Here is a 15,673-nt window from a genome sequence, read left to right on the forward strand (position 1 = left end):
AAGAACCTAAAAATGAGACAGATCTGATCCAAGACTCAAGTGGGCCACACCAAAAGAAGCAATGGGATTAAATACCCCTCATTGAAACTTTTTATGTCCGTCAAATGTTTCTATATATGTAGGTTGGTATTTTTGCTTTCCTTTCATGCTTAAAAATCAAGTTGAGATGGAGAAAGGTTTAATGGCTGGCCTTTCCATCCCATTGTTTTGGCCATCAGATTGTTTTGTACGTTATGGTCCACCTGAGGGGTGATGAAATGCTATTTTCTTTTTCTTTTTCTTTTCTTTCTTTCTTTCTTTTTTCTTTTTTTTTTTTTTTTTTTTTTTTAAATTTTATTTAATTTTTAATTTTAAATTCCAGGATTCAAAAGAAAATATTACAGATAATCCATTCAATTTCGTGTAATACAAAGAATGTGAGCCACCTAATCTCTGATGCTACACACAAAATCATCACAACTCTATCAAAGGCTAAGGTCTTTTGAACCCTTTCGTTTCACCACAGCCCATGATAGATGAAGGCAGCTTCCCAACCTTCTCCACACCTTCTTCAAACACCACACCCATCTCCAAGAAGAAATGAGCCTCTATATGGCAATGGAAGGCCCATACACCGGGGTTATCTGCCCGAAACCTCAGCACGGTCCACCCGTATGGATGGACTGGCACTGTGTTCTTCATTATCGGGTCCACCAAGTTGTACTTTTTTGGGTCATTAACCGGATCAAACACACCATTCCCATAGCCCAGCACCCAGAAGTCATGCCCATGGAGGTGCCATGGATGTGTCTCGCTGTTGTTCAGGTTCATCGTGTTTGCATTCTGTAGGATAATGTCCACTGTCGAATTGAACTTTAACCGGTATATCGAGTTGCTAGAAGTGGCATTGGTATTACGCGCAATGCTGTATATGTCATAATTCGCATAGTCGTAGGTTTCTGGCGGTGGAGTCTGATCAAAGACATTGGTTAAGTTCTCCTTAAGAGCAACTAGATATGGTGTGTGGGGGAGGGTGAATGATACATTGTTAATCGACCATCGAACGAAGCCATTGATTGTGTTTTGTGTGTTGAGGAGTATCATTACCCTATCAGAGGTGAGGGGAGGTTGGTGGATGTAGCCCTTGTGGGACTTTATCTTGAGACTCTGGGCCACTCGGACATTTGTATCATTCCAGAGTGGTCCAGCTGGTGGGGTCGTGGTAGGCAACTTTCTTGGGTGGTTCGGATAGTAGTTGAAGATTGCCAGGCCAGTCGGAGTATTGGGTCTCCTGCTGACCACATTTGTAGTGGCCCAGTAGTTCCTCGAAGGGTCTTGATCGGCTTTCACCAGGACGGAGTATGTCTCACCCGAGTAGATATTCAGATCTTTGACAACGAAGGGCTCTACGTAGTGACCGTCGGCTTCCACTACAGTCATGTTGTGTCCCTGATAGAAATGAGTAACAAAATCAAATTAGTAAGTATTCCTTAATATAGATATTACATATCTTTTAAATTTTTAATAAGGTGGATAAGTATACACTGTCATTCGGTGTATGTTTGATCATACACCATCGATCCCATGCCAATCGTGATATTTGGAAATGCCCTTATTACTAAGAAATTGAATGGTTTGATTAAATGGCGATAGAAATTACCTCAATTCCAAAATTAAGAGCGGATAGAGAAGTCAGGCTGCCGATACGCAGGCGGTATGTCTTCCCAGGCACCACCGTTAACACATAAGGGCCGCACTCTGGATTAGATGTGTTGCAGATCGCAGCACTGTTGGAGCTGGTAGGAGTGACTAGAGAGCAATTGAATGTTCCCTTTCCTTGTATCAGAAGAGACTGCAAGACAATGAAATGAGAAACCCATTACATATATACCTTAAGAGTGCAGAAATTTTATTTGTCTAATGAGGATTGATTACCCCTGTATCCTAGACCATACCGTTCCATAAGCTTCCGCGGTCTTCCCGGTCGAATTCCGGCAACCTTCGACCCTTAACCGGTATTTGCGTGCGACCCTGAATCTCATGCCGTCAACCCGAGTCGACTCAACCCAGGACTTGAACCTTAGCGACCGCGTCGTCGCCACGATTCCGATGCCGCGACTCGCGCGTCGAAGCGATACCTTGGTTGGGAGATGTGGGCTAACGTTCGGTGAGAGGAAAACGCTGCGCGTGCGAATCCCGAGAGAATCTCTACAAGGTGTCACTTCAATCAATCAATCCCATCAATCCCATCATGTCAAGTACACATCACCTTTCACTTTTTCCCAAGCAAGCCCCAAAGTCAAAAAGTTCTTACACAACCTATACCCTCTCTTACAACTTTTGCCAAAAAAGTCAAAAAGAACCTCTAACACCCATCACCAGCACATCCATCACTCCATCACCCATCACTCTCTCTCTCTCTCTCTCTCTCTCTCTCTCTCTTCCTTTACAAGTCTCTCTCATTTTCAAACTCTCCCATAAGTAAGAAAAATCCCATACGTATGAGCCTCTCCCCATATCTCCTAAGCTACATGTGTGGCCCACCTTTCCACCCTTAGATCTCTCTTCTTAATCATCCATTTCTCATCTTCCTCCATCAAAGAGAAGCACAAGGAGCTAAGGAAGCCAAGGGAGCAAGAAGATCAAGCGGTGGGTGCCTTGATAGGGTAGTTTTTGATATTTTTAAGATGGGCCAAGTGAGGCCAACCGATCAATGGTTTGGATCTCACTTTGGACCCTAAGATGTGGCCGATGGCCCACTTGGATCATCATGATCATTCCATGATGGGGCCATTCTCCATGGACCCCATCATGATGTTTATTTCCTTGCATGCTTAGGGTCATCTAGACCATCTATTTTAGTGGAGAAGGGATCTCCACCGTTGGATTTCGATTTCATGGACCCACATGTAATGAGACCCACTTGATGTATGATTTAGTGCAAGGGAGGGCCCATAGTGTCGGGTCCCTCCATCACGCGGATCTCACCCTCTATCTCTCTCTCTCCCTCTCTATTTCTTTTTTTTTATGTTTGATGATAAGGAGGTTGTGTGGCCCACTTGAATGGACCCCACCACAAGGTATGTATTCCATCCAAATCACCTACAAGTGGGGCCCACTTTGCATGTATTGAACCACACCATCCATCAGTGGTGGCCCACATGAGGAGGCCCACCTTGCTCGACGGACAGTCCAGCGTCCAGGGACACTGGACCTTTTTTTTTTTGAAAACACAAATAGCTTGGTTCCAAGCCAATGAGGGTGGTCCACTTGTGTAGGCTCCATCTTGATGTATGTGTTCAATCCACGCCGTCCATTCCCTTCTCAACCCCATTTTAGGCGTTGAACTGAAATACAGAATCGATCCGAGGTTCTGGCGGGCCACACCATATCAAATGGTGGATTTCACCATTGAAGCCTCCCTTGCAATTATAATATGCCAAAATATGTCCAATATTGGACTTGTTTTGCTCGTGTTGAGCCATGGAATGCCATTGGACGGAGCGGATTGTCCAAATGTGGACCCCACCGTGAAGCAAGACTGTCTCAAAAATAAAATAAATACAAAGAACACATCACCGTCCGTTGGTCGAGCAGAGCGCCGGCACTGGCCCAATGGACGGGCCGGACAAGCACGGCGGTAGCCGTGGGCCCCACCTCGATGTTTTTCCATCATCTAACCCGTTCATCGGGTGGGCAACGATCAAGTGGGCCCACCCCAAAATCAGAATGATCTAAAGCTCAAGTGGCCCACACCGTATGAAACAAAGGGGATTGAACCTCTACCTTTGAAACCCTTTTTGGGTCCACGAAAGTTTTGGATCATGGTGAAATTTGTTTTCACCCTTCATCTAGTCTACTTGACCTTATCAATGGGTTGGATGGGGTATAAATGTTATGGTGGGACCCACATGGAGCCCAAAGTGATTTATGTGTTTTATGGCCACCGTCAGACGGACGGTGGGCTACGGTGGAGCCCACTATGAATGTGTTGTATCCCCCGTCCAGGGACGGTGGGTGTGATCTGTGCACGTGTGTGTGTGGGTGCGCACGTGTGTGTATTTATATATCTATATATATATATATATATATAATATTATATGTACTATATATATATATATATATATATTATATACTATATTATATATATTTTACTGGTGGTGGGAGGCCCACCTCAGTTACTTGTGGCCTATGATTGAGGCCCACTTTGTTATATATGTAAGGCCCATGGGTCGAGGCCCATTGATGTATTAGGGGCCCATGGGTTATGGCCCATTAAAAATGATTTTAGGGCCTATGGGTTGAGGCCCATTTGATGTACATTTGGGGCCCCATTGGGGTGGCCCATTTGTTACATATAAGGCCCATAAGATTAGGCCCATTTGATGCATTCTAAGGCCCACGGGTCATGGTCCATTGCAATGCACATAAGGCCCATTGGTGCGGCCCAATGATGTGGCCCACTTGATGAATATAAGGCTCATATGATGTGGCCCATTTGACGTATTTAAGGCCCAATGGGATGTACCTAAGGTCCATTGCAATGTACAATCCCAATATGGGTTATGTAATGATGTTTACGTCGGGCTGTACCTTGGGAGCAATGGCGGTTTGACGTCCCCATTGCAAGTATAGTGTTGGTTAAATGTCCGCATTATGACTTTTCCTAGGGCCCATTGTTAGGCTCGTACGTGTTATGTGTAGGCCGTCTAGGCCCATCTTCGTTATGCACATCATCCATCCTATATAACATGTTTAGTTCCATGATTCATGATCATATGCATCATACGTATGCTTGATATGAGAAATGACCGATCATAACATATGTCTTCGGGTAGATTGTTTAGGGGCTCCCGTGGGAGGTGTTGCCCTACATGAGCACACGATACGCGCAGAATTGCTGCATGACCGAATAGTGTGATTCATGCATTCGCATTGTGTGATATGGTTACCGTACGCCCGACAGGTGGCTCGCATGCCGCTCGTTTTGTAACTGTCCGCATTTACACCATACTTAGTGGATGATGAGGAGCGGAGAGCCCGCCGATTTGAGGGCGGCTTGCGTTACGGTCTTTGAGGCCGTGTTATTGGCCATGAGCTCCCGACCTTCGAGGAAGTGGTGAGCCCAGATTTTTGAGGCCGAGTGGGACGGTTCTCGGCCGATCGCGGTCGAGGAGAGACCTGAAGAGGCGCTCCTTCCAAAGTGATACGCAGCAGGTCGACCACGCAGATGTGCACAGTCGCCCACCTTCCGAGCGCCAGAACCTCCAAGACCACCTCCGAGACAGTTCACCAGCACTTGTTTTAAGTGCGGTGCGACAGGACACCGTATGTGGGAGTATCCTCGCCCCCAGTCAACAACAGAGAGGTCCACAGCGGCCTCCACCACCGCAGCAGCAGAGACCCCCACATCAGCAGCGACAGCAGCCCTCACCACCGAGACCACCTCAGCAGCACCATTAGCACCACCTCCGAGGCAGCACCGGCAGCCGTTTCGACCGCCTCAGCGACCCAGCAGGAAAGACGCTCGAGGATAGGCACTTCCTCGGCCGCTCGAGCTCGATTCTATGCGGCTCACAGATCCTCGATCATCCTGGAGGAGTTGTTGATGGTATACTTCCAATTCTGCATGCATTGCACGTGTGTTGTTTGATTCTGGTGCATCGCATTCCTTTATGGCTGAGATTTTCTGTCGATCGACTAGTTTGTCATTGAAGTCTGCTCATGAGGGCTTGTCAGTATCGACTCCTTTAGGAAAGACTCGCAGTGTTGGGTCGATTTTGATCATCTTGCCCCATTCTCATAAGGGAGACCGTTTTGCCTGCCGATCTGTTTGCATTGCCGATGTCCAAGTTCGATGTCATCATGGGCATGGACTGGCTTGCCGAGTACCACGCCATATTAGACTACTCCGTGAGGATAGACACGTTCTGTATACCTAGCTTGTCGCAATTCCAGTTCATTGTCGAGTCCAGAGGAGAGTCGTTGTCTTGTATGATGTCGTGTGCCATACATGAGCCTATAGCGATGAGCATCAACCAATTACTTGTGGTTTGTGATTTTTCCAATGTGTTCCAGGAGATTCCGGGATGACCGCCTCGCCAACACACGGAGTTTCAGATTGATCTCGTGCCCAGTACCATGCCTATTTTGAAGGCCTCGTATCATATGATACCATTAGAGTTGAGGGAACTACAGAAGCAGTTGGACGAGTTGAGTGAGTTAGACTTTATCCATCTAATCAGTTCACCGTGGGGAGAGCCGTACTCTTCGTGAAGAAGAAGGATGGTTCGTTGAGGTTCTCGCGTGGATTACCGCGAGCTCAACAAGGTCATGATCAAGAACAAGTACCCGCTCCCGAGGATTGATGATTTGTTTGATCACCGCAGGGTGCACAGCTTCTTTTCAAGATTGACTTGCGTTCGGTTATCATCGATTCGGTCCGAGGGAGGACATTCAAGACAGATTCAGACGCGTTATGGTCATTTCGAGTTTCATGTCATGTCCTTTGATCACCAATGCACCCGCGGTCTTCATGCATTGATGAACGAGGTCTTCCGTCCGTATCTTGATCAGGTTTGTTGTAGTCTTTATTGACGACATTCTGATATTATTTGAGGACTCGTGAGGAGCACGAGCGGCATTTGGAGGTTATTTCAGACCCTCCGTGCACACCATCTTTATGTGAAGCGGAGAAGTGCGAGTTTTGGCGGAGGAGGTGAAGTTCCTCGGTCCACGTGGTGACGAGGGAGGGTGTCGCAGTGGACCCCTCAAAGGTTGAGGCAAGGCGTTGGCCAGCCCACGATCGCGTCCGAGATCCGTAGTTTCCATGGTTTAGCGAGCTACTACGGCATTTCATTGAGGGCTTCTCTTGTATTGCAGCCCCTTGAACTTGGAAGGGCACAGAGTTTATTTGGAGTGACCTGCGAGCGAGCATTTTCAGAGTTAAAGGACCGTCGACGTCCGCTCCGTCCTCACTCTTCCCTCCGGGAGTGACGGATTTATTGTATTTACGATGCCTCGCATATTGGTTTGGGTGCGATCCGATGCAAAGACGGAGACCAAAGTGGCCTTCGCGTCCGTCGGCTCAAGATCCATGAGCCGAACTACCCCATGCATGATTTAGAGTTGGTGCAGGTTGTCTTCGCATTGAAAGTGTGGAGACACTATCTCTATGGAGTTAGGTTTGAGCTCTTTTCGACCACAAGAGCTTGAAGTACCTCTTCTCGCATTCCGAGTTGAACAAGGCAGAGGGGCTGGATGGAACTCCCGAAGGACTACGATTTCGATCTCCAGTACCACCCGGTAAGGCGAACGTGGTGGCGGATGCCCTCACCCACCACGAGGCCGGTGGCGCATATGATGATTCAGAGTGGAGGATGCTCGAGGACATAACAGAGTACGACTTTGAGTTTGGCTTGCGGTCTTCTATTGTGCAGTTATCGAGCCTGCGATTCAACCCTCTCTTGTTGCAAGGGTGATCGAGGCTCAGCAGTCGCGACGAGTCGTTACAGGATTACCGAGCAGGCAGGCATCCGAGGGTCGCAGATTGGATTGGTTCGATGGTGGACTTCGCCTGCAGGCCGATTATGTGTGCCGGATATTCCTGAGTACGTAAGGATCTTATGACCGAGGCACATCGATCGCAGTTTTCTATCCACCTCGGCTCGACGAAGATGTACCACGACATGAGGCAATTTTTTTGGCGGGGATGAAGCGCCGGATCGCTAGCTTTGTGGCCGAGTGTGACACGTGCCGGTGTGTCAAGGCCGATCATCGAGACCCCCTGGTCTATTGCAGGCGTTGAGTGTCCGTGTGGAAGTGGGAGCACATGTCGGCGATTTCATTATGGGCTTGCCGAGGACTCGGCGCGGTCATGACGCCTATCTGGGTCATCGTTGATCGATCGACGAAGTCGGCACATTTTATTGCGATACGTGCGACTTGGCCTTTGGACCGGCTTGCGAGATTATTCATCGAGGATATTGTGAGACGGCACGGCATTCCGGTCTCGATCGTTTCTAACCGAGACCCGAGGTTCATGTCTCAATTTTGGGGGAGCTTTCGAGAGCGATGAGTTCGATTTGCGGCTCAGACGTGTACCATCCGCATACCGAGAGGGTCAACCGGATCCTTGAGGATATCTTCGGGCCTGCGCGATTGATTTTGGGGGTAGTTGGGATGTGCATCTGCGATTGGCTGAGTTCGCGTATAACAATAGCTATCAAGCGACCATCGACATGGCTTCTTTTGAGGCACTATATGGCAGACCATGCAGATCACAGAGTTGTTGGACCGAGGTTGGAGAGCATCGGCTCCTAGGTCTCGATCTTGTGCAACAGACGTCAGAGGCTATCGATATCATCAGGTAGAGGATGTGGACAGCTCAGAGCTGGTAGAAGAGTTTTGTTGATCGTCGGTGTCGTCCCTTGGAGTTTGATGTAGGGGACCATGTGTATCTCAAAGTCTCGCCTATGAAGGGCGTAGTTCGATTTGGAGCGAAGGGCAAGCTTGCCCCGAGATTCATAGGACCTTTTGAGATCACTGGGCGCGTTGGCGCCGTGGCCTATCGGCTTGCCTTGCCATCTCAGTTGTCTGGCGTCCACAACGTTTTTCATGTCTCCATGTTGAGGAAGTGTGGGTCAGACATCGTTCCTGTTATCGATTGGCAGCCGTTAGAGGTTCGTGAGGACGCTTCCTATATTGAGCAGCCAGTCCGTATCCTTGATCGGAAGGAGCAGGTCCTCCGGACCAAGGTCATCCCGTTGGTGAAGGTTCAGTGGGGTCACCATTCTGTTGAGGAGGCTTCTTGGGAGCGCGAGGCTGAGATTCGAGAGCGTTATCCCCATCTTTTTGATGATTGATTGTGTTGTATGTTGTATGTTATCTCTGATTTTATATAGTGATGTTATGTTTCTTCTCCCTCTTGAGTTCTGCCTAGTTGTGATGATTGTGTAAATTTCGAGGACGAAATTTCTATTAGGAGGGGAGAGCTGTAAGCCCCGTATCCTAGACCGTACCGTTCCATAGGCTTCCGCGGTCTTCCCGGTCGAATTCCGGCAACCTTCGACCCTTAATCGGTATTTGCGCGAGACCTGGATTCTCGTGCCCTGAGTCGACTCAACCCCAGACTTGTACCTTAGCGACCGCGCCGCCGCGATTCCGATGCCGTGACTCGCGCGCTAATCCGATACCCCGGTCGGGAGATGTGGGCCCGCGTTCAAGGAAACGTCCCGCGTGCGAATCCCGAGAGAATCTCTACAAGGTGTCACATCAATCAATAATCAATCCCATCAATCCCATCATGTCCAGCACATCACCTTTCACTTTTTCCCAAGCAAGCCTCAAAAGTCAAAAAGTTTCTTATAACCCATACCCTCTCTTACAACTTTTGCTAAAAAAAGTCAAAAAGAGCCTCTTACACCCATCACCACCACATCCATCACTCCATCACCCATCACTCCTCTCTCCCTTACAAGTCTCTCTCATTTTTAAACTCTCCCTTAAGCAAGAAATCCCATACGTATGAGCCTCTCCCGATATCTCCCAAGCTACATGTGTGGCCCACCTTTCCATCCTTAGATCTCTTATCTCAACCATCAATTTCTCATCTTCCTCCATCAAAGAGAAGCACAAGGAGTTAAGGAAGCCAAGGGAGCAAGAAGATTAAGCGGTGGGTGTCTTGATAGGGTAGTTTTAATGTTTTAAGATGGGCCAAGTGAGGCCAACCGATCAATGGTTTGGATCTCACTTTGGACCCTAAGATGTGGCCGATGGCCCACTTGGATCATCATGATCATTCCATGATGGGGCCATTCTCCATGGACCCCATCATGATGTTTATTTCCTTATATGCTTAGGGTCATCTAGACCGTCTATTTTAGTGGAGAAAGGATCTCCACCGTTGGATTTCGATTTCATGGACCCACATGTAATGGGACCCACTTGATGTATGATTTAGTGCAAGGGAGGGCCCATAGTGCCGGGGTTCCTCCATCACGCGGATCTCACCCTCTATCTCTCTCTCTTCCTCTCTATTTCTTTTTCTTATGTTTGATGATAAGGAGGTTGTGTGGCCCACTTGAATGGACCCCACCACAAGGAATGTATTCCATCCAAATCACCTACAAGTGGGGCCCACTTTGCATGTATTATACCACACCATCCATCAGTGGTGGCCCACATGAGGAGGCCCACCTTGCTCGGCAGACAGTCTGGACGCTGGACGTTTTTTTTTTGGAAAACACAAATAGCTTAGTTCCAAGCCAATGAGAGTGGTCCACTTGTGTAGGCTCCATCTTGATGCATGTATTCAATCCACGCCGTCCATTCCCTTCTCAACCCCATTTCAGGCGTTGAACCGAAATACAGAATCAATCCGAGGTTCTGGCGGGCCACACCATATCAAATGGTGGTTTTCACCATTGAAGCCTTCCCTGCAATTATAATATGCCAAAATATGTCCAATATTGGACTTGTTTTGCTCGTGTTGAGCCATGGAAGCCCATTGGACGGAGCGGATTGTCCAAATGTGGACCCCACCGGTGAAAACCACAGGAAGTCTGAAAATCAAAAAAATAAATAAATATAGTAACACAGCAGCTGCTACTGCTACGTCAGACGGCAGCAGGCGCTGCCTGCGCCCAGCGTCCACTAGCCGTGGGTCCCACCTTGATGTTTATCTGTCATCTAACCCATTCATCGGGTGGGCCACTCCCTGACATGTGCCCACTCCAAAAATCAGCCTGATCTAAGGCTCAGGTGGCCCACATCATAATAAACAGTGGGTTGAATGGTGACCTTCGAGACCCTTTTTGGGTCCACAGAAGTTTTGGATCGGGGTGAAATTTGTTTTCACCCTTCATCTAGGTCTACGTGACCTTATCAACGGGTTGGATGGAGTGTAAACATTATGGTGGGCCCCACATGGAGCCCACAGTGATTTATGTGTTTTATGGCCACTGTCAGACGGACGGTGGGCTGCGGTGGAGCCCACTGTGAATGTGTTGTATCCCCACCGTCCAGGGACGGTGGGTGTGATCTGTGCACGTGTGTGTGGGTGCGCACGTGTGTATTTATATGTGTATATATATATATATATATATATATAATATTATAATTTATATAATGTTATATGTACTATATATATATTATATACTATATTATATATATTTTACTGGTGGTGGGAGGCCCACCTCAGTTACTTGTGGCCCATGATTGAGGCCCACTTTGATATATATGTAAGGCCCATGGGTCGAGGCCCATTGATGTATTAGGGGCCTATGGGTTATGGCCCATTAAAAATGATTTTGGGGCCTATGGGTTGAGGCCCATTTGATGTACATTTGGGGCCCCATTGGGGTGGCCCATTTGTTACACATAAGGCCCATAAGATTAGGCCCATTTGATGCATTCTAAGGCCCACGGGTCATGGTCTATTGCAATGCACATAAGGCCCATTGGTGCGGCCCAATGATGTGGCCCACTTGATGAAATAAGGCCCATATGATATGGCTCATTTGACGTATTTAAGGCCCAATGGGATGTACCTAAGGTCCATTGAAATGTACGATCCCAACATGGGTTATGTAATGATGTTTACGTCGGGCTGTACCTTGGGAGCAATGGCGGTTTGACGTCCCCATTACAAGTATAGTGTTCCCTAAAGCCCATTGTTAGGCTCGTACGTGTTATGTGTAGGCCGTCTAGGCCCATCTTCGTTATGCACATCATCCATCCTATATAACATGTTTAGGTCCATGATTCATGATCATATGCATCATACGTATGCTTGATATGAGAAATGACGGCTCATAGCATATGCCTTCGTATTGTTTAGGGGCTCCCGGATAGGGTGTTGCCCTACATGAGCGCACGATATGCGCAGGATTGCCGCATGACCGAATAGTGTGATTCATGCATTCGCATTGTGTGATATGGTTCTGTACGCCCTAGCGACATCGGGGTTGTGTCACAGACGTATCGTGGTTGGCAGGATTGGATACCGAAAATACTGTTCTACATGGGGTGCGATAGATATCCCTGGGTGAAAGTCCCTAAACCCTTATGGTACCAAGAGGTTGCTCCAACGTCTAGACCGAGTGGGTGCATGAGCGCCGAGTGCCGATTACCAGACGGTTGCGCTTTCCACTGTGTCGTGGTCGGTTGGAAGGGGGTGCGGCCTTACCCGCCCGAGAGTAGGGGGCAATGCTAGGCTGAGTCTGACCAGCTCGAGGAATGGGTCCGCTATTGACGAGCCGAGCCCGATATTGGCAGGCGGATAGTGAGGTCTTTTCCACTCACCTTATTGCGCGCGATGGGGCGGCAATCTGGCTTGGAGTGTACTAGACCCCGGTGATATTCCAGATTTGAGCCGTATTGACATGTGGACTTAGATGAGGGTTTGTATGCTTGAGTTGCATTTCGCATTGCATGGCCTTGGTAGGGCCGACATCATTCATGCTTTGCACCGCATGGCCTTGGTACGGCTATGGTATTCTTGGCATTCATCAGCATGTTCCGCATTACTCTGATACTGCATAGCTGCATTACCACCTTGAGCATACACTTTCACCACCCTCTAAGCTTTCTATAAGCTTATGCACGACCGTTGCGTGCAGGTGACGTTGGATCGCAGCAGCGCTGAGGCTTGGACGCGTGGCAGATCATTTTGGAGCTTTTGGTCTATCACCATTGTATTTCCCTTTATGCTCATTGTACTTGTAAAGTTTTTTATCATAGTGGAAATGTGATGGAGTTTTTGGTTGTTGTTTGTGGGTTATGCCTTTGGTTATGCTTATTACGAATCAAACTGATGTTGAAAATCCTCCTTGTAGCATCCCAGGATTGGAACCTGGCGAATGGGCGCTGGGAGCCGAGAATGGGGTTCTAGAAACCCATTACATATATACCTTAAGAGTGCAGAAATTTTATTTGTCTAATGAGGATTGATTACTTGGATAGTTAACACACCAAAACCGAGTGTATAAACCATCTTATTGTACACATCCCCATCACTGCTTGGATGGTCCAACACCCAAATATCGCGTATCTGTCAAACGATCACCACCGTTCAGTCTGCAGGCTTTGTGTTGACCATCACTTATAACTTCTGTCGATGGTCCAAAACTAAGCTATTGATCATGTGGTTACGAACATTTGACTTGTGGGGATTTTTCTCTATGGCCCAACGATCATTGATCTGGTTGTAATGCAGAAATTCGGTGAAACTAAAATGATTCATTGGAGAATTACCTCAGGCTCATTCACCCATTGAAAGGGTATAGATGATAGGCCGGTCACTTGCTCGTAGGTGCTTTTGTGCCACCAGTCAGTAAGGATGATGCTTCGATCATAATCATATGTGAAAGGTTCGATCATAATCATATGTGAAAGGTTCGGTGACCCCGTCAGGGACCGACACTCGAATCGATCCAAAGAGCCCAGCTTCTCTTTGCATTCCATAGTGTGCATGGTAAAGGTAAGTTCCTGGCTGCAGTATTTTCAAAAGAGCAAAGGTGATTTAGAGACCTTATATATATATATATATATATATATATAGTTGTATGCATGCAATCGAGACCGTTCAAATTACTGAGCCGATTCTGGATGGAGCAGAACCAAAGTTAAAAGTTATATAGATGGATTTGTTCACTTTGGAATTTGGACCAGTTGTCACTATTTTGCTTTTAACCATTCATTTTGATAACAATCAAATGGAAGGCTGGTTGATATATGTAAACAAGATGACTCCACACCAACCCCCGCGTTGGACCGGGTTTGGACTTATTTGTTAGGCCTGTGGACCAGACTTTTAAGCTTGGCACCTACGGCTCGATCATGTAGTGGGCTTGGACTCGACTCAATCCAACTCAGCTTGACCGGCCGGACTTCGTACATACGTATCTTCTGTTTTACAAATATGCTGTTCCATACTTGGTCAGCCAACACATGCATCTGGTCTACTCTTTTTTCCATGTGTGACCCACTTGATCATCGGATGGTTTAGGAACATTCACCAAGAAATTAGGGATTTGATCAGAACCTAATAGACCCTAGAGATTTTATTCGTTTTAATATGATGCAACCAGAAAGCAGAAGTAAATGCAATTGAATTAGGTTATTGAAACTTACCCTATCAACTACAAACTTGTACACGAACGTATCCCCGGGTGTGATTGGGCACTGACACACCTTCGGTCCCATCGCTCCATGGCGTTCCGATCTGCGCATATAACCGATATTCTTTTAAATCACAAAAACATTATGATCTCGAGCAATTTCGATACCGGGATGACCAATACTACACATGGATCAATAACGGTACCTGTTGAATCCCATGCCAATGGATAGCGACGTTCTCCGTGAGCATGCTGTTCTTAAGCTCGATGACAATGGTGTCACCTTGTTGAGCTAAGATAGTGGGCCCAGGAGTCCTGCCATTTATGGCAATGGCCAGCTTCCTAAAGCAATCAGGAGCTTTAAATTGGTACTGGACCTCCCATTTGTAGCGGCGTATTTTAGCATCAACCGTCGGAGTCGTTAGAGAGACGAGGAAACTCAAAAGAAGGAATGTGAAGAACTTAAAACGAGAACTGCTCATTTTTCCAAATAATCAAAACCAAAGATGGGGTTTGTAGAAAATGGGCCACCAAATGCTAGAAACGAGATTGCAACCCCAAGAGCAGATATATGGCTCTGATGAATGCAATCCATATATATAACGCAGGGTGTTGTTTGATGTTGACGAAAGGAAAATATAAGGCAGTTTCTTTTCAATAGAGAAATGGTAAAAGTCCAAGGGAAGCATTGTATTACATCTTTAACAAATGGTAGTGTAGTCTACAAAGGTTGCTTAGATGACACCGATGATGTCTAGATGATACCGTGTAGCTTTGTAGAACTACGGTAGAGTCATCTTTTAATAGTACAAGTGGTATGGTCATTTATCATTGTAAACCATCCACGTGTTTTAGCCTGCTGTGGATGGAGAATGATTAAAGTAAATAGATATTTAATGATCCTGAATAACTGATCAGTGGCCTCTGAATCGACTGTTGAAAATGGATAACATTAATGTGAGATTGAAGGACTGTATAATAAGTATGGTTTTCAAGATATTGACCATTAATGGCAGGCCTCGGTACATGGATGGTCCAGAGTCATACATCACCTAGCCATTTGCACTGTGGATAGGATGGCTCTGTTATCTTCCGGTTCTAAAGGCATTACTACGGTATCATGTCTGACGGGAGCGCATCAGGTGTTACCTGGGTAACAGCCAGGTACGTTAGTGGGTGTTACCCTTACCATGAGGCCACCTTAATGATGTGTTGTATATCCACGCCGTTCATCTGTTTCTCAAGACTAGTTAAGGATGTTTTACTAAAAATTAAGCATATCGAAATCTAAGGTGTACCACACCGTAGGAAACAGTGGTTATTGAATGTCCACCATTAAAAAATTTATAAGGCCCAAAGTAATCCCAAAATAACATTTCATTTCCATACAACTCTTTTATAAGGTTAACCAGACCTCGATGAAGGGAATACAGAAATATCGTATTGATCCAAAGCTTTTATGCCCCACAAAAAGCTTTAAATATTCATTCACCACTGTTTTCAGTAGTATGGTCAACTTGAGATTTGTATCTGCTAAATTTTTGGATCACATCATAAAATGATTTAAAAAAAAA

The 15,673-nt window shown here is 46.7% G+C and overlaps 1 pseudogene; it reads right to left on the reverse strand.

Annotated features, from left to right (window-relative positions):
• Nucleotides 1-349: 349 nt before the first annotated feature.
• Nucleotides 350-14,818, reverse strand: LOC131232747 (L-ascorbate oxidase-like; annotated as a pseudogene).
• Nucleotides 14,819-15,673: the final 855 nt, after the last annotated feature.

This window comes from Magnolia sinica, chromosome 2 (genome assembly GCF_029962835.1).
Source record: "Magnolia sinica isolate HGM2019 chromosome 2, MsV1, whole genome shotgun sequence".
NCBI lineage: Eukaryota > Viridiplantae > Streptophyta > Magnoliopsida > Magnoliales > Magnoliaceae > Magnolia > Magnolia sinica.